This window comes from Eulemur rufifrons, chromosome 29 (genome assembly GCF_041146395.1).
Source record: "Eulemur rufifrons isolate Redbay chromosome 29, OSU_ERuf_1, whole genome shotgun sequence".
Taxonomy (NCBI): Eukaryota; Metazoa; Chordata; class Mammalia; order Primates; family Lemuridae; genus Eulemur; species Eulemur rufifrons.
In genome coordinates, this window is record NC_091011.1 from 45,288,647 (window position 1) to 45,312,502 (window position 23,856).

The following is a 23,856-nucleotide window of genomic DNA, read 5'->3' on the forward strand; positions in this document are numbered from 1 at the left end:
GATTATTCTTTCACGTTATATCTGGCTCGTTCTCTCTTCCTCCCTTCCTCTCGCCCCTGTCCCTCTTTCCCCTTCCTCCCTCCCTCCTTTCTCCTTCTCTCTCTCTGTGTGTGTCTCTCTCTCTCTTGTGCAAGCACAGGACATTTTTGGAGGACAGCTGTAATTCCTCACACAATTTCCCTTCTCATCCCTGTCTTGAAACATTTTGTTCCCTCAAACCTGAGACAATGATTTATAGCACAGAAGTGTGCGTGTGTGTGTCCGTGTGCGTGTGTGTGCATGTGTGTGTGTGCGTGTGTGTGTGTGTGTGTGTGGTGGTAGATGCTATAGAAAAACTGAAAAGAGAGTTGGTTGTCCACCTCCCCCAGATTGGCATTAGCCCATTGCTGTATTTTCCCCAGGTGGTCTGCAGGAAGAAAAAGTTTTGCTTTTGTCATGAATTACGCTTTTAATTTTCACAGGCTTTTAGAACACTGTGGCCCTCTCAATAAAGAATACTTGTGGCCTTTGAGCTTGGAGGTCGGCTGTGGGGGAAATATTCCCTTCAGGCACTCTGATGACTTTTCACAGTGGAAGACTGCGGGGGCTCTCACAGGGGGAGATTCCATTTGTCTGAGCCAGTGGAGTCTGAGTCACTGCCCAGGGAGGGCAGAGTTCAGCCCCCAGGAGCTCGGAAGCCCCCCCTGCCTTAAAGGCACAGAGCCTGGGTTCTGCTTACAGGAGGGGAGGGGCGGGTGCTCCCAAGAAACTGAGCTCATCCTCTATATTTCCGGCTGCGTTGTGTATGTGGGTGTCATCGATAAACATAAATTTCAGTGAAAAGGAAATTGTTTACTCAAACTCCCCTTCACTTGAGAACAGAGAAAAACATTGGATTTTACAAGCTTTTGTGAAATTGAGGTCACCTGTACCAGCCACATGGTGAATAAGAATATTTATTGTATGATTAAGGTTCTGATCCATAGGGGGAGGAAAAATCATTCGCACGTCACGGTTTTTCCCTCCTCCTTAATTTTCAACCCCCTCACTTCATAAATTAACAACAGGTAGCATCAATCTCTCTTCAAAATATGTAAGACACATGTAACCTTTGGCGGGGGGGCGCTGTTTCTCAGGTTTCACCAGCTGGTAAAAACAGGTGTTGTTATTAACTTGAACACCCACATCTTAAAGCCCAAGACTCTGCTTGCTTGGCTGCAGGAAGTCCAATATTTTAGAGAATCCTACTCTGAATGCATTTCCAGAGAGTGTGATCGTATATTCATAAATCAGATGTCATTTCCTCGTCCTTTCTTGCTGAGATAGATGACCACTGAGCTACCCAACAGCCTGGGACCTTGACAGACTCAGAGATGCTTTTTGCATCTGGCATTCTGACTGCGTGCATCCTGGACACTGCCTCCTGCACGTGGACATGCTGCAACTGCCATGCTTGGTGCTGGAGGGGCTAGAGCTAAAGCACACTCCCACACAGATGGAACTACAGCGCTGCCGGTTCCATCCAACCCCACGGCCACTCCCAGGAAATGGAAAGATGCCATTTACTTCTGTGATCTGTGCAGTTAATGGGTGGGAGTGGGACAGATTATTTTCCCTTGTACTTGACAGGTTTCAGATCCGTATGAAGAAGTAACTTATATTTAACATTTTTATTTGAGAAACTTTGATGTGTACTTCAATTTACTAGCTATCACCTTTAAAAGTCTTTGACATGCAGAAATTATCTGGTTGATTTACCATTGTCTTTTGAAGGTTGACTCATTTAGAAATGACGTGGCATTTGCATTTGAAATCCGTACTGTATTTATTTCATTGTTCTGAGCCTTTCTAAATAAATCTGTGTTTTTTTGTGGGATAATTGTGAGAAAAATAATAATGTAACAATCATTTAGAAATGCATGGGTTATCCTTGGTTCATAACTTCTCCAACTTCAATCTTCACAAACTCTGTTCAGAATAATAAAATGACCATGTTGCAGCAAAGGAAAAATTGTATTCCAGTACTGTAGCATCAGTAAAAATTTTAAGAACTCGCAGCATAATTTTGCCAATGTTTCTTCTTTCCTAATATCTTTGATGAAGAAAAATAATAAAACTGATCTTAAATGTAGGAAAATAAAAATCTTCCTCATGAAGATAAATGTGTGACTATCAGGAGGGTCTGTGACCGGTTGAAGTTTGCCATTTGTGGTTTAGGATTAACAAAACACACACTACAGTATGATTTTTAGAAGATGCTATTAGTGAAATTCTTGATAAATAATATGGATATTGCATCCAAAATATTTTTTTATCCTTATACTTGATACCCAGTTAAATGGCTATATGTAGAATTGAGATTATCATTGGTCAAACAGAGAAGAGTTTGAGATAAAAACTGCAACACTGTTCAAATTCCCAAATGGCAGTCACTGGTACCTAATCTCAAAATATAGGAAGGAAAGACAGTCATATAGTGAACTTTTATTGAGTGCCTCTATTTATTACACACTTTCCTGATTCTTTACATGAATTTAGTTACTTATCCATCCCAACAGCTCCTTGAGGTAGCATTATTACTATCTCCATTTTACAGATAAGGGAACAGGCTCAGCAAAGTTAAGAAGCTTGTCCCCAAACCCCTAGCTAGTTCATGGGAGGGCTGGGCTGCCAACCTAGACAGTCTGGTTTGGAAAAGTGCATTCTGAGTCACCTTCGGTGCCTTTTTGATGTGAGATGTGCCTGAGATGACGGAAGTTTAGCAGAGAAAAGAGCTGAAGGTCACAATAATCTCCTGAGAACATGTGTCTTAGAGAACCAAATACTTTGCATTGCAAACACCTATTTCACAGGTGAAAAAACTGTAGCCAAGGCAGTTCCTATGACTTGCTTGAGGTTACTTACAGCTTGCTAGTGGCAGAGGTGAGACTGGAGATGAAGTAGATTTTCTTGACATTCATTAATTTAACCAGTATCTATTGTCCCAAACACTTTTTTAGGTATTGAAGATACAAAGCAACAAGACAGATACGATCCCTGCTTAGGGGAAATTCCACCACGAACAGAATAGTAATTTGACATTAGACTGGACAACCAAGTAGAACCCTTATTTTAACATATTAAAAACCGGCATAGGTCATATGCAGGGGAGGGAGAGAGGCTTGATATCAGTTCTTCCCCATTTTGTAGATGAATTTACTAAGGTTCAGAGATATTAAATAACATGTCTAACTCATACATATTAGAGCCAATCAAGATTCAAACCCTGATTCCTCTTCACAGTGGGTAGAGTGAGTGCCTGTGTGTGTGTGTGCATGTGTGTAAGAAGGACATCACAGCCTCCTGGTTAGGGAGTAGCTCTTTTACATGAGTCAATCAAGCTGGTTGGAGCAAGATATCTAGTGAGCTTGTTGGTTTGCCTGGAACCAGACAGACCCATTTTTTTTGGCAGAGGCCAGACAGCCCAAAGAAGCCTCACCTTTTTCTTCATGCTTCATTTCTTTAGAAATTCAAACTTACTGATGAGCATTCAGTTTGAGCTCTTCATCTCTCGGTCAGGGAGGCTGTGAGATCAGGGAGCACCTACCAGCCCGGTAGCTGCAGAGGAGATGGCTCAAACACAAGAGCTGGGGAAAAGCAGACCACTTCCCAAAACTGAAAAAAGAAGAAAAGTTAATCATTTGGGTGTGTGAAGATTCATTTTACTGTGGAAGATCAGGTCACCTGTGCTACTTCTATACGGCACTTTGGTGGGAGTTCATAAGAGGTGGTCCTTCTGGTAGAATTATTAGAATAAGGCACCTGTCTCTGGGGGAAATTTGTAAAAGGCATCCCTCTAAAGGTCTCCCCTTGGGAGGAGGGTAGCCCTGAATCAGGGTGCTTGGATAGGTGGGCTGTGCCACTGCTCCTGAGGGGCCTGGTCCCTTAAAGTTTAAGGCTCCAGATGGGAGTGACATCTGAACAGCTCACTCTCACTTTCTACAAGTCTATAGAGGTAGGGTGTAGGAACTAGAGGGAGGGGAGCTTTTTTGCCCTGAGAGAATTATGGCTGATCCTGTGGAGGGTCTCTCAGCAAGGGAGGTTCATCATTTTGGCTTCTCTAAACCCACAGCTCATCCGCCTCCCTTTCAGAGCTAACGTGGCAGAGCTGGCTGGGAGGTGGTTGCTGGCTCAGGGCCCTGAAACACTGAGTAATTCTTAGGAGGGCTGGGACTAGCGGCATCATTCCAGACACTTCCACGTTGTCTAAAAGTTAAAAAAAAAAAAAAAAAAAAAAAAAAAAAAAAAAAAAACCTCTCCACCACCCAGCTCAAATTGTTGGAGGCAGATCCTTTGGCTCTGAAACAAGACCCATCCCTTTATGGAAAGACATTGCTGGAAAGTTCTACCATAGAGGAAAGCCACGGTTATTTTTCTATTTTTTATAGAACAGGGAGGGATCAAGTCAGGGGTGAGGGATGAAAAAGGGATGGTTGAAGGGAACTGCACCTCTTTTCCTATAATTTTTGCATCTATATTGTCACTCCTGGCTTATAAAGACAAAGATTTGAGCTTCCTCTCAGATCTCCTCCAAAGAAACAGGTGACCACTTTGGACTTAACGAGGAGTCAAAAAGCATGAAGTTTATGATTTCAGAAGAAACAGGACAAGATATATTGCACATCAAGTCCTATAAACGACAACCCAGCATGGCTAACAAAAATAGGCTATTGCAGCTGTGCTCTGGCTGAGTGTTTATTTATTGGAGAAGAGAAAGTTACAATCAAGAAAAAGGGAATCATGTCAAGAAGTTATTGGAGTCAAGCAGATTGACTGCCTGGAGTGACATCCCAGCTGTGTAGAGCAGGGAGGCCAGCAGTTGGGTCAGAGACGCGAGAACATTTGAGGCATGGATTTAGAGCCCCAGTATCGATTTTCAATTGAATTCTGGGTTTTAGTGCAATTAAAAGCTACTGTGAGGTTTTGAGAAAAGAAATGGTATGATCAAATTATTAGAGCAGTATGGTTTTTATTTTAATTAGGACAGACCACAGGGACCAGGGAGATGAAAGGATCAGCAAGTGAGGTAATTTGCTAAGCAAATAAACTTAGGAGCAGAGAAGGTCTTTCTGAAATTGACAAATTAAAGCTCCAGCATTGTCTGACATTATAGACAAGAGGTGGTTTCTTTTTTATTAATTGATTTTATCTGAATCGATTACCTTGTTAGTTCTGACAAACTGGGATCACCGGCTTGATTAGTTCCCTCTTATCTGTCTGGAAACACCAAAATTATGCCATTTTGTTGATTTATATCTTGATTTATGGTCATGGGTTAGGCAAAGTGAAGAGAAAAATGTCCGGTCTAACGATGAGACCGAATTATTTCTCTATCTTATTTTGAAAAGAAGGAATTCATGTTTTTCTTACTTTCTCATCATCAGCCCTTTTGGGGGATTTTAGTCTGAAATCTGAATGTGCTTACCAGCTGGGAAAAATCTGACATTTACTTGATTTTGTCCTTTGGAAGTAAAAAAATTGGCAGGCTTATTAAACAACAAGTCTGCTTATTTATTTCTTCAATCCCTCCCCAGCTTGCAGGCTCTTTTCAAAGCTCTGATAGACCTCTAACCAGTTTTCTAAAGGTAATTTCCCAAAGTGCTGCCTCTAGCCATAGAAAATGCCACGTCGGTTTCTGGGTTTATAGAGGCTGAGAAAGCCATTTTGGTAACATTTGCAGCTTTTTCTGTGGTTCTGGGTGGTAACTCCCGATTGCCAACATTATTCTTTCCTTCTTCTGGGAAGAGCCATAATTGTACTTGGCTTGGTTGACACAAAGACCTCTGAAAAATATGAAGCTGATCCCTCTAGTGTTCTTTTGTGAAGACTACAGTACTGAAAACTGAATGGAGGAAAACAACAGCACAATACCACAGACAATAAGCTCTTAAAGTCATTCTGTTTTAAAAACGACATTAATGAAATGACCTACAATGACAATTCTGTGTGCTGTGTAGAATATTTACAAAAGAAAATGTTTTGCATTTTTCTACAATTCATATGTGTATTGCAGGTGTGCACTTGGCTAACATTATTGGAAGATGTGTGGCATTGAGAATTATCTGCACAAATAATAAACAATTTAAATAACATTGGCTAGAGTTATCAGAGCTGCAGAGGCAATGTAAACTTGCCTCGCTTTCAGAAATGAATTTACTACGCCGGTTAGGTTTGTCTGACTATATTCATAGGCTTTTTCTGGTCATAAAAAGAGAAGGGATTGCATATATTTTACATTCTGTTTCTGATGCTCCCTGATGTTCAATAAAAAAGAGTATACTATCTTCTTCATGTTTTTCTTTGACATTTTCTTCTATGTTCAGACATTTATTAAACAGCTATTCTATTCCAGGCACTGAAGATACAAAAATGATAAGATAGAGTCACTTCCCTCAATAAACCACATAATCTCACTGGGAGACAGACTCCTAACTACAATAGAGATGTGTGCAAAGTGCTTGGGATACAGGGGAAATGATATTAATTGTTAATGTTAGTAAGGAGGATGAAATATTCAAACTGGGTTTTGAAGAATGACGAGAGTTAAGAGTTCTCAGATTGGAGACAATTCACAATTTGGTATGTTTGACTGATGCCCAGTTCACTAAGAGCTGGATCAGGTCCAATTTCCAGGGAAATCTACGTACAGTGTGGCGGGCAGCTAGCTGTTGCCGCTGTGCACCCTTAATTTCTCCTGCATACCGCCCCTGGCTTAGTCCAGTGTCTCTTTGAGTGGCTCCTACTCTTCACGTGAAATAAAAAGAGCTACTCCATAGAAATGCTAGCTTTCAATTCAATGAACATAAAATAAAATTTGGAAGCATCATAGGGATAAGTATTTGGATTGCTGCTGTAACTCTGGATGCTGAGCAGGAAGAGGAACTGCAAAAGCAAAACTAAGAGAAATAATGAGAGTAGAACCAATTCCATTGTGTGGCTAGAAGCCTACCCTGATTGAGGGAATCAGGCTGTATTTGATGATTTCTAAGAATCCTTTCAGTTCTGAGAGTCCATGAGTCAATTTTCAGAATTATTATCAAAAGGATTGATTGCCCCAGAGAATCTAGGTACCCGCACAGCCACTCAAGACCCTACCACACTGATATTTCCACTAGACGTTGCCTAACAAGTCTTCTATAAAAAGGCCCCCAACTGACAAGATGATTTGAACACTGACATTGATATGAAAGTTCACTGGCTGGAAAACATTGAGGTATTTTTCAAAAAGCTTCTGACTCGAACTCTCTTGGGCTATAGTTTAGTGCACTGAGAACGTTTGGTTCATTACGTAAGACTTATCATCTGCAGTTGTTATAGTTACATTTCATATGCACAGTCAAACCAAGTAATAGTCATAAAAGTTAAAAGCATATTAAGGGTCTTAAGAAACCATAGAATGCAAAATAGTGTTGTAATTCAGTATGAATGTCAATGTGGTAAGCAAACTGTATTTTATAGGCAGTTAAAGTAATATTGTTATTATTTTATAGAGACTTTAGTATTTCAGTAGCTCCCTAATATTATAACAACAACATGGTTTAATAGCAAAGGCACCGGAGTATACATCTAATGAAATTACTCAAGGGTAAAATGCCACAGGAGGCAGTGTTGAACTACACATTAAATAGGCAAATTGAGAACTAGAGATTTAAATTGATCATGCTGATTTCTGGTTCTAGCAGTTCTTTGGACATCAGAGTTTCTTCGAGGCTGTGAGCTGACATTGCTATATTGAGATTGCGCTTGTGTCTCCAGCCTTTTTACTCTTGCATTAATCACAATGCACATTGTTGCATTCATCCTGCCAGTGTAAGATAGTTTTTCTACATGCTCTCAGGACAAACAAGGCCCTAAATTAATTTGGAAAATCAAAATTTAAATATTTAAACAGAAATCTGCATTTTGTAGTGGGCATATACATTAATTATAGAAGGGGTACGGAGAATGAGAGAACACACTTTGTCATATGGGGCACAAATTCATTATGCTCTTGACGGCTAAGGGTAACTTAACACCTGAATTTCCCAGTGATGCACTAGCCTGTGCAGATAAATGAGATCACATCAATGTCCATGGCCCAAATTGTTTTGCTTGATTTTATTTACACAAATAATGTTGGACTTGAGCACCTTCAAAACGCCCATCCTCTACGAAATATTTTTAAAAAGTGTCTCCAGGGGATGTTTCCCTTGTGAAAAGCTAAGCAATTTCCCTTGAACTGCTGCTATACTTCTGCACGCCACAGTGTCTCTCTCTGCCTTGCCCTGCATTATAGCTCCCCGTCCGGTGATGCTAATGCTTTCCCAGGTGCATTAGCTACCATGTCTGGCACAGCTAATTTTTATGTGGTACTGACACAGGTTCTTTAGAATCTTTGAGATGCCAAATCTGGGAAGGGAGGGAAGGAAGGAAGAGAGTAGGAGGGAAGGGAAAGGAAAGAAGATTTTTCTCCCTGATTTGTTTCATGGTTGAAAGTGGTGCTTATGCTTTGATGTTTTACAGAGTTTGAAGGTTTTACTCATAGTTCTTTCTCATTGAGATTCCGGCTTATCTGTATACATAAAGAAAGAACAAAAGGTAATAAATTTGGGATTCAGAATTATTTTTATTTTTGTCTCCATACTTGAAATTTTCATTTTTAAAAAAAAAAAATTTAGTAGGTAGTAATTTTACTTAAAAAAGAAAGAGAAACATCTATAGTTCAAGGTATCTGGGCTTTAGTATTATGTCCCAAAACTAAAACTTAACAGGGAAAAACAAAATCAGTTTATGATTTAGAGCTAATAATTTTAGCAATTATTAATATTTATTGATTCATATCCCATTTATATATAAAGGAGATTTGATGGCATCTATGATAATTAGAGAAAGGCCAAGGATAAAAATAAAAGATAAAGTCCAAAGAAGTAGAGTGAGTGCTCCAGGAAGAAATAAAAGTTATTTACCCTGATAAAAAAGAAATTTTAAAAGACTAATGGAAAAAGACCTTGTCACTGAGGAAAATGAGAAGGAAGGAAACCTGTTTATGTCAATAGGTAGTTCTCTATCTTTATTTTCTCTGCACTATATTGTGAAATCCTGCTAGCTCTTTGATAGTTCACCTCAAGGGCTAAAGTAAGAAATCCAATTACTTTTGTAGAAGCTGTAGTGATGACCAGCCAAACTGTGGCCCTTGGGGACAGTATTTGTATCCTTTGACAGCAATTAATGAAACCAATAAATCAATTAGTTAAATTAAATTAAGGTCCACCCAGCTGTTTCCACAGCCTATTCATGTGTAACTAAATGTGATTATAAGGGTGCCCTTGACTTGAAACGGATACAATTCAAGTGATCTTTGCTGTCTTTATGTCCTTAACATCCCCCCCCTTTATAAAATTATAGTTACTCTACCTTCATCTTGGCTCTATATTGGATGAACTTTGCTTGGGGGAGAGTTCTTGATAGAGGCAGCAGAAATACTCTTTGTATCACTGAGTGGTAACTGATAACACCAGGGATCAGTTCTTTCTATTTTTCCCTTTCTTGGGTTTAGCATATCTCATTTTTCTTCCAGAATAATCATTGTATCCATGCCCCATTTCGATTTCAAGGGGGAGGTTCCTTTCTTCCTTGCCAATGCCAACTCTTCCAACCTCTGCCTTCTTCTCTAGGACTGTTCTGACTGCCCTCCTTCCCTCACTGGGTTGTGCTGTTCTTCTGGCTAACCTCACTTTCCTTCCCTGCTTCCCAAAGAAGTGAACTGTTTCTCCTGCTTCTGCTGCTCTCCCATCCCCTCACACGCCAGCATTCTCACATATCCAGCCACTCTTCTCCACATTATCAACATAGCATCACAATTTCCTCTCCATCACTGAACTCAGTGAGTCTTTCGCCACCCCTGCTCCTCTCCTTGACTTCTCTCCAGACGCGGACACTGTTGATCAATCCTTCCTTCCTGCACTGCTTGGAGAGTAGCCATGCTACATAACGAGACCCTCTCTACACCTCCTCAAATATGTATTCCTTATCACCTTTGTTTATTCTTACTTCTATCCATTCCTTCTGCATGTTCATTAAATATCTGTCAACTACTCACTTGGAAGGCATTGCTCTAGGTCCTAAATATAAATAAGACATGCCCTTGAGCAGCTCATAGGATAGTAGGGAAGGTAGAGCTGGGCAACTAGCTATAATATGGTCAAATTATAATAAAATCTCCTGCAAGGAGGATATACAGGATGAAGAGGATGATTTTGCCTGGATGGACCCAGGAAGAACAAAATAGATGACATCTATATAAAATGATCAGGATAAGAAGAGAAATACTATTTCAAACATAGAGAGTAGTATGCATAGAAACCTGAAGTTATTAAAATCTAGTATCTGATCTGGTATGGAGTCCGGTAACTTTGAGAGTATTGTATATGGAAGGTAATGTTGAAAAGGTAGATTGTGGTTAGACTCTGAGGAGCTTGAATGCTGGCCTGGTGATTTTAACCTTTTTCACTAGAAATGTGTAGGATAAGAGTTTTGAGTGGTTCACATAATCTTACATGAGTTGCAAAAGACACTTGTCAGCAATGTGGGGAATGGATTGGAGTTAAGGGGGCCATTTAGAACCTCATTCCAATGGTCTAGGAGAGAAAGGATTAGGACCTGAACCAGGAGAGCTGCAGTGGGAATGGATATTAGACATCTTGTGCAGGCAAAATGGATGAAAGATAGTGTTGATTTGATGTTGAGCATTGGGGATAGAGAAAAAAATTAAAGATAACTCCAATGCTTTTAAAATAATTTTTAGATGATGTCATACCCCTGTGTAAACATTTCAATACTTTCTCACTGTCTCATTGCAGTGTTTGCAATAGAGTTTCTATATGAATCAACATTCTTTTTGTAATAATGAAAGGAAATCAACTCTGGCTAGCTAGTAAAAAAAAAATATTTGAATAATCTGGCATCATGAAAGGCAGAAATCAAAGTAGGGACAGATACCTTAGAATCAGGGATTCATAAATATTTTCTCAAGAATTTTATTATTGAAATAAATTATTTCCCACAACTCCAGACTCTGGGTTCTTATTGCAAACCTGTACACCTTTAGGTTCTGATCGAGCTGACTTGAGCCAGTTGTTTCCCCAGGTTCATTCAACTGGGGAAACAACTGACAGACTGTACAACTCTGGCCCCTGGAGGCCACATCCTTGTATGTCAAGGTCAGCACCTAAACAGAGAGGAGCCTTTGTGAGCTGGGCAGATATCCTATCGCAGGGGTGTTCCCTATGCTCTGAAATGTTATGCGTCATGGACTCACTTGAGAATCTGATGAAAGCTGTTGGTTTTCTTCCCAGAAAAAATATTCAGTCACAAAAATACATTAAGGGTTTCATGAGCCCCTTAAAAGCTTTGCACAAAACCAGAATGAGAAACTTTTGCCTAAAGAAAAAAGTCCACACTTCTTAGCCTGACTTTGCAAGGCCTTCGTGATTTGATTTCTAAGGGCCCTTCACCAGTCTGGTGTCCCAGACTTCTTTCCTCCAAACACTTATAGTTAAAAAACAAATTACTTTCCCAACTCCAAACCTTTAATCGTGTCATTTCTTTTCTTTATGAAGAATGTCCAAATCCTCTATTGAAATCCTACACATCCTTTAATGGTCGAACTGAAGCCTTTTTCTTTTATTAAGTCTTCCTTGACTCATCCATCAACACAAGGGTGACATCCCCTCTCTTCTTGTCACTGATAATGCCTACTTATTTTTCTCTTGACATTTATTACTTTCTTCTTTAAATCATAGTTTCTATATAGCTTATCTTTGCTATTAGATTCAAATATACTCAGAAACAGAAACTTGGTGTCCTTTAGCTTAGTGCCTTGAACCTCTAGTGTTCTCTGCTTGTGTGGGGCACTCAAGGCATGTTTGTCAAATGAGTGAAAGGCTACTTACTGGGGAAGAAAGCACCCTTGTCTAATTCTATCCTGCTTGTATACTCACAAGTTTTTCTTTTCAGGGGAGTGAGTCCCTTTCTTATTTTCGATTTTATTATAGTCCTGTTCTTAGGCTTTGTGTTTTATCTCTGTTTCTCCCCCAGCAAATCCCATCTTCTTCTTCTTCCTCTTCTTTTTTTTTTTTTTTCCATTTTCCCTTGGAGATAAAGTTTTCCCCCTTCAGCTTTTTAAATTATTATTAATTTGAACAACTTTCTTGTTTTAATTTGTTCTAAAGCCCACAGCCTCTACTTTGGCTTCATTATTCACAGGAGGGAAAATTCCAATCAGTTCAGGAAGCACACTCCCTTCATTGAAATGCACTGTTCTCAAATGCTCTAAATTGGAGCTGGGAAATCACAGAAGAGAAAATAGTGTCCAATATCTTTTATTTTAAACAGAGACATTTTTGCTCATTCCCATTCAACTCTAATATTTTCACTTCCTTAAAAGTGATAGATTTAGGAATCACCACTAAGGTATTTAAATTAACATTAGCTAAGTGAAACAGTCCCTTCTCTTCCAAGTGTAAAACCACACTTACAAAATGGCCCGATAGGAATTCTTTCCCTGTGTGGACTGTTTTCTGGTGGAATTGGGATGGGTGCGTGGGGCAGGGAGGGCTTGCCACACCATGCATGGAAGAATAGCATCCTCTGCTGGTGGGAAGGCCTCTGAGGCTTGAGAAGCCTGAGCATGGAGAGTTGACAAAGCTTTGGAAAATTCTTGGCTGGCATATCCATTCCAGATTGGAAATCAGTTCAAGATTTCTCATGTTCATCACCCATGATAGAACTGAAATTTAGTTAACTTCATACCATTGGAAATCAGCAATAAATCTTCACTTCCTTCTTTTCCTCCTTCCCCCGGACTTTCCTAACTGTTATGAATTGCTCTTACTCTTAAGCCCCTTGGAAATTCTCATTATGCAAAATTTTTATTGTAGTTCCATAACAATGTATGTTGGTTCAAAGGAAGCAACTTGATTTTCTCATTATCGTCAAATATTTCATTAGAAACTGGCTTTGATGGTGTTCTTGACGTCTCTATGTGGCTGCTTTATTAGTGAGCTCATCTCATATAACGATGTCTTCTTGGTATTTACAAACCGTTGGCTGGGGTCCACAACCAGCCATCATTAAATGAAATTTCCATCTGCAGCAAATATGTGTGAAATGAGTGTATCTTGTGTTTATTATAAAAATGTGGTACTTGACATTTTCTTCTATCTCATTAAGACCATGTTGGCTCAGCTTGCTTTCTCCTACCTTGGATGCCTGAAAATGAATTAATTCACCCCAAATTACTGGCTTTATCATGAAATTCATTGACTCTTGCAAAGTGGCATCTCTCTGGGACAGGAGGGGAAATAAAGTGAGATAGAATTAAGGACAAATAACCACCGGGGAAGTATACTGACTTTTATAAGATTTATGAATTCTAAAATCTCATCCATCCATCTCTTTGATTGTCAGGAACATATAGTTCATTGTCATGACTGACAAGTTCCCCAAGAGTGATCTTCGGCTGTTTGAAGGCATATGAAGACAGAAGAACATTCCATACATTTTTTTTTTTCCTATAGAAATGTCCCCAGGAAGTTTCATTTGTAGGTATTTTCATGTGATCTGGATGGATCATCAGTTTCTTTCATTAGTGTGTTTCAAGGACTGCGGTCCATGCTATTATGTTTTATCTCTAGCTCATTTGGAATTAAAGAAGTTCTCAGTGTCATATCAGTACATTCCCTAAAGTTCAAATTAGTTTCAATTTGTTTTAAGAATGATATTCATTTTTTTTTCAGGGGGCCTGAAGCACATCTGAACCAAGTCTGGGTTTATCAAAATTTTTCTTTGCTCTGGTTTCATGAAGAGGGTTAATATCTAGTAACTAATATCCACATATATTCTTTTGCATTACAATCATAACCATATTCGCTTACAGTTCTATATTCTAATTTCTTTATGATGGAGCAATTAGCATTAAACCATCCTTGAGCTTATTATGATTACAATGGCTGCTATAATCATACTTAGTCATAACTATAATTATCATCACAAATATAGTGGCTATTAAACTAAATTTTAATAATTCACTCTATCATTAATATAATTGTTATTGTTAACTTCCTGCCCTCTTATAAGGTACATAATAATGAATAATTGACACAGAAGTGGAAATATGAATCACAAAGCACAGAATGAGAAATCCCATTCCCTGTACTAATGGATTAAGTATCAAAAGTTTACTTATAAGTTTGTAGTTTGAAACTCAATACATTCTTTTCATTACTAATAGTTTTATGAATAATGTTGAATCTTCCAAGCTAGCTTTTGTCTCAAAATCCTTTTAAACTATAATGTAGGTTAATATAAAACTAATAGGACAAGCACGTATTGGAGGTTCGGGGCAACATCAAACCATGCGGTGCAGGGAGGAGACAGAAAAAGAAATTTTCTTTTCTTTCTTGGAAACAAGCTTGATTATAGGCAAAATTTAGTATTAGTGAAATTTTCTCTCATCTTCAACTATTTGCATTCCCCTTATGTTATCCTCAGCTCAATTCCCTACAGTGGAATCTCACCTAAAAGTAATGCCAGGATAGTGGGAAAATGGCTATTTCATTTCCACATAGGCTCACAAAGCAGAGGAAATGAATTCGCCCCCTGGGAATAGGCTTCCCCCCACGTGTTGGGAGCCTGTCCTTGCCTATAGTTGGTTTCTTCCTTACCGGCTCTCAGCATCTGGGAGGGCCAGGAGTTTAGGATGTATTTCCTCCAGTTGTTGTAAAAGATTCTTGGGTGCCAGGGAAGAAGTCTGGAGGGTAGTAGCTTCTGTGCCTCTATTTACTCTCCTTCACCCTTAATTTACCACCTGTAACCCGGCTACAACAGTCTCTCCTACGGCTGCCCTCTACTGGCCATTGTCAGGATCCCAGTTCAGTGTAGGCGTTCCCGTCTCTTGCTAGAACTACTGCCCTCCATTTCCTACTTCCATACTGTTCCCCCACATTCCCCAATTTTTCATTTATACTGCTCCTGATTTTGTCTCCCCAAACACATTTATTAATCATCTACTCTACCCCCAACACTGTGGTGTTGGTCCCCTGCTTACAAATCTTCACAGTTTTCTTTTGCCTATATAATAAAATCCAAAATTTTGAACAAGGTTCTCCAAGACCCTAGCCTTAAGCTACTTTTTCAGAGTTATCTCCTAGTATGCCAAACCTCAGTGCCGTGGTTCTCTGAAAATAGCACACATTTTCACATCTTTTCATATTTGCTCATACTGTTCCCTCTGCCATGAATGTCTTCTCTCTTATTTTCCTGTCAAATGCTTGCTAATCCTTCAAGAGGAAATTTAATTTTTTTTTCATAAAGTATTTCCCAATTGCTCCTCTCCCTGATCTTAAAATTAGGATCAGTGGCTCTTCCTTATCCCTTTATAGCAATACTTCATCCATGACATCTTTACCAGTCACCCACTATGTGCCAGGCACTATGATAGACATAGAGGATGAACAACACAGGCAAAGACCCTGCACCCAAGGAGCTCATTTTCATATATTTTGGCCTGAGTAACTAGAATAATACATTGCTATTTACTTGAGAAAGATCATGAGTGGAACAGGTTTGGGGGTAAAACTAGGAAACTGATTTTTGGAATAAATTCAAGAGATCTATTGTACAGTATGGAGGCTATAGTTAATGTATTCTTGAAAATTGCTAAGAGAGAAGATTTAAATATTCTCATCACAAAATATGATAAGTATATGAGGTAATGTTAATTAGCTCTACTGAGCCATTCTACAATGTATACATATTTCAAAACATTCAGCTGGGTGCAGTGGCTCACACCTGTAGTCTCAGTGCTTTGGGAGCCTGAGGCAGGAGGATCACTTGAGCCCAGGAGTTAGAGGCTGCAGTGAGCTATGATGTACTCCAGCTTGGGCAACAGGGCAACAGAGTGAGATCCTGTCTCAAAAAAAAAAAAAAAAAAATTGCCCACAACCTAATACATCCTGTTGTACACAAAAAACGTATACAATTTTTCTTCATCAAATAAATAAATAAATAAATAATTTTAAAAAGAATGCAGTTTTTGATCCACTGAGTGTGAAATGCAATTTATTGCATATACACATGGAGGTGTGATGTAGGCAGATAGCTCTATGAGTCTAATATATGAGAGAACAAGCATACATTTGGGAATTGTCAAGTATGTGTGTCCAGAAGGCACTTGAAAGTCATTAGATTGAATAAGACTGCATGAATGAGACTGAAAAGGGAAGAGATCTGAGGACTGAACCCTGGGGTCACTTGAATGGTGGGAGAGGAGGAAAAGCTAGTGCAGGAGATCGGAGGGAGCAACCAGTGCTAAGTGGGGAAGGCAGTTCAGGAAGGGAGGCAGCGCCCAGCTGCGTCAATGCTGCTGATGAGCTGAGAAAGATGACTAAGAATTTACCTTTAGATCAACAATGAGCTGGTCCCTGGGGACTCTTCAAACGGTTGATTTGTGAGGTCAGAAGCCTGACAGAAGTGAGTCCAGGAGAGACTGAGAGGAGAGGAAGAAGAGGCAGGAAGTATAGACAATTATTTCTAGTGTTGTAGTGTCTAGAGGGTAGAGAACTCAGGCAGGGGCTGGAGGAGACACGAGTGGGAGATCTTACATTTGTTTTCATGATGATGAACTGATCCAATGGAGACAGAAAACATCATGACCCATATGGGAGAAAAGATAATTGCAGCAGCAGTGTCTTTCAGTGGGGAACAAAAGGGTTGTCCTAAGATAGGAGCCCTGACGGTTTGTCCATAGTCGTGGGAAGGCAGGCAGAGTAGACTGGCCCAAATGTCGCTATCTTGGTAGATTTGGTGGTAAAGATGGTGGTGGTAGTTGTGGAAATTCTCAGTCCCCCCCCCCTTTTTTCCTGAGTGAAATAAGCCAGTTTTCATTGACATTGAGTGATAGGGAAAAGCCTTAGAAATTTGAGGAGAGAACAGAAACTGAATCGTTTCTGATCTAGGAAAACAGGGAGAATTTATCTTCCTCATATTCTTCTATTTCTTTTCAATTCTGTCGTTCCCATTTGCACTCCCCTCAGCAAACTTCCAGCAGGGGCTCTTCCCCAGAGAAAGGGCTTGAAAAATGTCGGTGCCATTAATTGATTGGAAGCTCTTCTCTTTAAAGCCTGGGCATTGGGGGGGATCAATGGTTCAAAGCTATTTTGGAGGCTTTGGGTAATTAGACTGCTCTCTCTTTTTAAACTTACCCACAACCCCTTCTATCTTTCTGTATTTTAAACTAGGAGTTTAGCACACTTGCATGTGAGCCACATTTGGCAAAAAAATATGTTTCTGTTGACATCAGATAAGAGTTGAGTTGTGAAATACATCTCTTTAAAGGATTAACCATGCTTCCAAAAAGGCTCTTTGTTGTGAGATTTGCTACCAGATGGGGAATTCTAGGCTCTGGATGTTAACAGTATTCTTGTGATTGCAGAAAAATAGCTTCAAATTTGTGTAAGCAAAATGAACATATATATGTAAAACATGATGACTTTGTAAGTACATATGCAAATAAGAATGAAAAAAACATAGTTAAGTTGCTTATGGATTAGAGAAATGAAAATGGAAAAAGATTGCTTGTTAATTAACCAGAGCATGCCTAGAAAATACTATCTCCACCACTTACTTTCCCAGCATGGTTTTAGGAGCTAGCCTGGCATGCAAAAGAAATATTGGATGCAATTCTGACTCTAAAAGAAGAAGGGGTCCTTGTTTTAAAGCATTGGAAAACTGCTAATATAAGGTGTAGCAGCAATCTGGAAAATATTAGAAATCTGGTTTGGACTGAAGCAGTTAGGAAGGCTCCTGAGCTGCCGCTTGGTGAGGGAGATTGAAGAGTTACAAAGGGCATCTGTGGGGTGTGCACAGGGTGAATCTGTTTTGAGTTTAGTATCCGAGCAGGGGGTGAATTTCCTTCCAGAATAGTCTTCCCCTCTTTCTCCCTCTGTAGAAGATACTGACTGATGAGAGGCTTCACCTGCAGCATACTCCAGACTCTCAGGTATAGAAGGACAAGGGACAATTGCTCCACTGTCCTCAGCATGTGTTTGTCAGTCCCCTACTCTGTGCAAGATACTAATGTAGATGTAGGGATAAGTGGCACAGGCAAAAGCCCCGCCTCCAGGAGCTTATACAGGTCAAATATCCTTTATCTGAAATGCTTAGGACAAACGTGATTGGGATTTTCATTTTTGATTTTTTTTTGAAGTTTGGAATATTTGCATATACATAATGAGATATCTTGGGGATGGGACCCAAGTCTAAACACAAATTTATTATGTTTTATATACACCCTATACACATAACCTGAAGGTAATTTTATACAATATTTTAAAATAATTTTGTGTGTGAAATAAAGTTTTGACTGTGACCCATCATATAAAGTCCGGTGTGGAATTTTCCATTTGTGGCAGCATATTGGTGTTCAAAAAGTTTCAGACTTTGGAGCATTTTGGATTTTGGGTTTTCAGATTAGGGATGCTCAAACTGCATTCAATTGCAGGAGACAGGCAATAAACAAATAGATAAATACATAATATGTCAAGTAATGATGATTGCTACAAAGAAAAACAAAACTGCAGAGTAAGGGGGGAGGGGAGACAGAGAGAGAGAGAGAGAGAGGGAGAAAAGAGATGCTATTTTAGGTTTGTGGTCAGAGAAATCCTCTCTGATAATGTGAAATTTGAGCAGAGACCAGAAGAAAGCAAGGAAGTGAGGAGTCTGTGGGTCTATGGAGAAGCTCATTTCAGAAAAGCAAGTGACTGAATAAAGACAGGGAACTTAGGGATTGTCCAAGAAGCAGGTGCAAAAGATGAGGCTGTGCCGGGAGGCTAGCGTGGCTGGTGCTGTGGCTGGAGGGGCAGCCTGCAGTGTGCGACTCACAGAGGCACAGTAGGAACCAGCCAGAGCTCCCTCCATAGCCGAGTGAACTGAGTTTCCCCTGCCTCATGGCAAGGACTTGATCTCTCACAAAGTTCCAACTCCGTCACCTCAGAAAAGCCTCTTGTCATTTTCATGAAGTCCTGCAGTTGTGACTGCCCCCTGCTTAAAACCCTTGCCTTGCACAGCTTCCTTCAGGGCACTCCCGAGAGGACTCCACCCCTCTTGCGGCCCTCAGAATCCTGGAGAATCCCGTTCCTGCCACCTGGGCAGCTCACCCAGCCAGGGGTTCACCCCTCCCCATGGGTCACATTTCCTCCATCACAGCAGTCTGGTCTCTCATTCTGACTCCGCTTCCTGGTGCTTCTAGGACCCTCCTCACTCAGCAAACCCCATGGCTTGTTCCCACTGCTGCTTCAGGTCCCAGCCTTGACATTGCTGCCTCAGAGACACCGTCCTGGACCACCCGACAGAAAGTAGCTCTGCCCCTCAACATCCCCTGTTTGTTTCCTTCATAGCTCTTAATGCTACTGAAATCTCAAATAATCTCAGTTATTGAATTGTTTATTAAATCTCAGCATGTGAGAACAGGGACTCGTCTTATTCACTGTGTCCCCTGAGGGCCTGTCAGAATGCCTGCCATATAGGAGGAATCCTACATTAACTATACAAATCAGTGCATGAGAGAAAGAACAGAGATACACTGAGTTTGGCAGACCCTGCATACTGATCACAGCCAAGATTCAGTGGGTAAAAGTAGGAAAGCAGCATCCTTAAAGAATTCTGCCTTAACAGGGCTTACTTCTGCCTGGATGCTGCATTATATATTTCAGGGTTGATCCGTTGACCCCTTTTTATTCTAATAGAGGGAATAATCTGGTTTCAGACTCTTTTTATTTTAATGTCTACCCCTACTGTGTCTGAATGGATTAACACAGACCCAGTATGGAATTGCCTGGAGAAAAGCTCCTGGCATTTTGAAACTGCGAGACCGCAGATTTTGTTTAAACGATGCATTGTTCAGGCATTCATTGGATGACAATATGAGAAATGATTTTTCCTGCCTCTGCTGTCAGGTGGTCTGATGCACTGAGATATGGGAGGAGTGGGGAAGGGTGCGCCTTTGGGGAGAGAATGGAACTGTGAATGCACTGGTTTCTCTGGAATCAAGTGAAAAAATGAAATCTGATTTTGTGTTTATTCAGCCGCTGGGAAAGAGCACAGCTGTAACAATAATCTGTGAGAGACATTTGACTGGAACACTTTCTCACTTGTGTGAACTGTGACTTCGGCTGGGGACTGCTCCCTGGCATGCCCCCTGCCTCGGTCCCATCTCCCTTTGGGTGGGGTCGGTCCACCAGCAAAAAGTAAAACCCAGGGTGCCTAGACTTTCCCCAGGGGAGGTGGGAGAGGAACACAGTCCAGAAGAGGTGAGTCTGCTTTAAAAAAAAAAAAAAAGGGCAAGAAGAACACATTGAAATCAGTCTTTCAATTATCCTACTGAATGAACAGACATTACTACGTTAGCGAATGGCCTGTTTGTAACTAACAAAGTGAATGTAAAATAACTTATGAAGAAAAACAGAGCTCGGGTTTCAGTGTGGGAAAACTGCAGCACGGAGAACACAGATATTCTCAACTCTCTCTCTCTCACCTGCATATAAAAATGGAAAAATCATTTAATCTGCTCTGAAAAAAAATAACAACAATAAAAAAAAATACAAAACACTAACTAAAGCTATACTATCTGCTTATTGAACATTTGAAGTGAAAGTACTTTGGCTTTTCATTAGTCTTACCAAATGGTGTTTAACCCTAAAATGAGTTTTGTCATTATCATGGCCTAATTTTGGCTAACCCTAGGTCCTTCCTTCCCCATCTATTGCTGTAGATTAATGCACGGTCTGATATGGTAGCCAGCAGCCACATGTGGCTGTTTGAATTTAAATTAATTAAGATTCAATACAATTAAAACTTTATTTGCCTAAACACTACCCCCATTGTAAGTGCTCAATGGCCACAAATGGCTACTGGTCCCAGTAGGGAACAGCACAGATACAGGACATATCCGTGGGCACTGAAAATTCTACTGGAATAACACAGCTCTAGAAACTAAAGGTATGTGCTGGAAGGAAGCATGGTACAAGAGAGGTTTTCAATGTATTTTTCATCTAGGGAATAATATCTTGAACAAAATTGTACATGGAAATTCAATATATACAAGGGATAATTAATTGTGGAGCTGCTTTCACTGAATTGAAGTAGAAGGTTCTCAGTCCCTGCTCATTTACCACCTATTCCCCAACCCCCATGCCCCCAGGTCCTTCCAGAGCTCACCAGAGAGCATGGTGCAGTTGGGAGGGTGTCATCCCTGAGGCCTGCGTACCTGGGTTTGAAGTTTGGCTCTTCCTCTTACTAGTTTTGTGAACGTGGCAGTTCTTGGAACTTTCTGAAAGTCAGTTTTCTTGTCTGTAGCAACATACATCAACCATCTCCGAAGGTTGTGAAGGCAGGTTTAATTTTCTCATTTCTCAGATGAGGAATTGAAGCTTGGCAAAGCTGCACGCTCGCCAGACGGCCACCCAGCAAGCGAAGGCCAGCGTCGGGACAAAACCCAGTCCCCTCTCAGCGCTATTTCACTCCACTGCTCTACAATTTCCTGTTCAAATTGAAATTTTTCAAGCCAAGCCACTTTTTAAAAACCAGCTGTCTAGATGTCACTGCTGATTTTTATTTCCTGGATCAATATAACATGTGAATACTTCTAAACGTATTGAAGCACAAGTTGCCACCCTTGAACTAGCAAACACTGTTTAAGTCAAATCTTCTTTGATACCCTTCATACATCTTTGATATGCTTCATGCTCTTCTCTCTGCAGAGGGTGGAAAATAAAAACAACAAGCAAACAAAACTCCCTGACTTAGCACACTCAAGAGAGAAGGGATATGTTTCAAAAATCTACAATTTTTGGTGGCGGAATTAGAAGCTAACCTGAGTGAGAAGAACACACACTGTTTCCTGGGCCGAGCACAAAACTCAGCTGGCTGTGATCATTTTTAACAACTGATGGCCACGCAGGGAGAGCTTTGACAGATATAGCGGAAAGCTTAGTGGCTTTTAGCGTTGAAATACCTATTAAGTGATTTTAGTGTAAGATAACTAGGAATTGCAGGACTTTCATGATTTCAGAAAAATCCTTGCTGTGACTGAGACTACTGATCTGCCCCTTGTGCCTCTAGTTCTTCCTTTCTCCCTCCAAGTGGAAATTTCTGTCCTAGAGCAGTCTTGGAAACTTTGTCACCGGAAGAGCACAACTCGATGCCAGGAGGATCCTGGTGGAGGCCTGAGGATGGCCCGAGGGGGAAAGCCGGGGATTAGGGCTGCACGGTTATTGTCAGTGTGCGACTTGGGACAGGCATGTTAGCATATCCGTGACTCAGTTCCCTCTTCTGTACTTTCTTTAGGTCTATTTGCTTTCCATTTTGTCTTTTTTCAATTTGTTAAAGTCCAATTGTGTCGCTGACAGTAAAAAAATAGTAAATAGTAAAAAATAGTGAAACCCATGGCTTCTCCTTTGGAGCTGGCATCTCCATGCTTCCTATTTCTCTCCCAGGCCTAGTCATAAGTTTTTTTTTTTTTTTTTTGATATACTTATAACTGAAGATAGACTTTCTGAGGATGCACTAGGTAAAAAATTTGTGTAGGAGAGTGGAGATAGCAGCCAAGTGCCCTGATGGCACAGACTGGCACAGACATTGCACTTAGTTCTCCTGTGTCCCTTAGCCACTGGCTTGCTCATCCTTGCTTTTTTTCCTCAAGCCTGAGGGAGAGGACAGATGCAGCGTTAACTTGTCTTTCTACTTTCATTTTCCCAAGTACGAGGGATTCTACTCTACTCCTGGATATCTTTCCTATAACACAACTCCGGTGATATAACTCTTCTCCCCTGTGATCATAAAATGAAGCTCCAACTGTGTTGTATCTATTGAACATGCATTCTACTTGCCTTACATTTCAGCTACCTAGAACTCCTTGGCATTCCAGAATGTGGAAGAAAGTCTGTGGTCCTTGCTCACCGCCCTCCACCCCCCCCCCGCCCCCTGCCCCCCGCACCCCCCCCCCAAGAATAGGAGGTTAGAATTTTGGCTTTCTTTAATTTGATCCAATCCTCCTTCCATTGTGCCCTCTGCTTCTATACAATTAATAATTTTTTTTGAATCAGTGAAATAATGATCAATCTTTAACACCTTAGTATAAAATAGCTTATTAAATTATTCAGCCTAGTCCAAAAATGGAAGAGGACAGGGAATGGGGCCAATGTCTTTGACAGGGCACTGCCAAGAAGGGCATGACCAGCAGAAACACTTGAGTGAGTGGGTACTTGGTGTCCCAGGGATAAATTTGGAGATGGAGGACCAGACATGGCACTAAATCTGAGTAGAGCGGTACAGAAAGGAAGAAAGGAGGCACACTGTAGATGCCTCCCAAGTTTTCCTAGAGTTATCCTTGTGCACATCATAATTAATCTTTCCTTAAGAAATGTTTCTTTTTATGTGGAGCACTGCACATCCAAGACATTTTTAATGTTCTGCTTTGCCAAGTACAGAAGGAATTTCCAGGTAGAGAAACAGAAGAATTGGGGAAAATCCTTTCAACTGTGTATGGGAGGCAATTCTGCTGCAGCATCATCTGCTGGGGTCCATTGAGAAAAGAAGTGCTTATTTCCATGATTTCAAATCAAGGGAGTCTTTGTCTAGGGCTTGAGGGAGGTTGTTGGTTCAGGTCAAAAAAGGAAGATAAGACTAGAACTTTCCTGAGAATGATCGAAGAAATGGATGCATGAGTTTGAAGTCACACTGGCAAAATTTTGGAGAATTTTACTCTTCTAAATCATAAGGATTGTTTAAGTTCTATTCCTATTG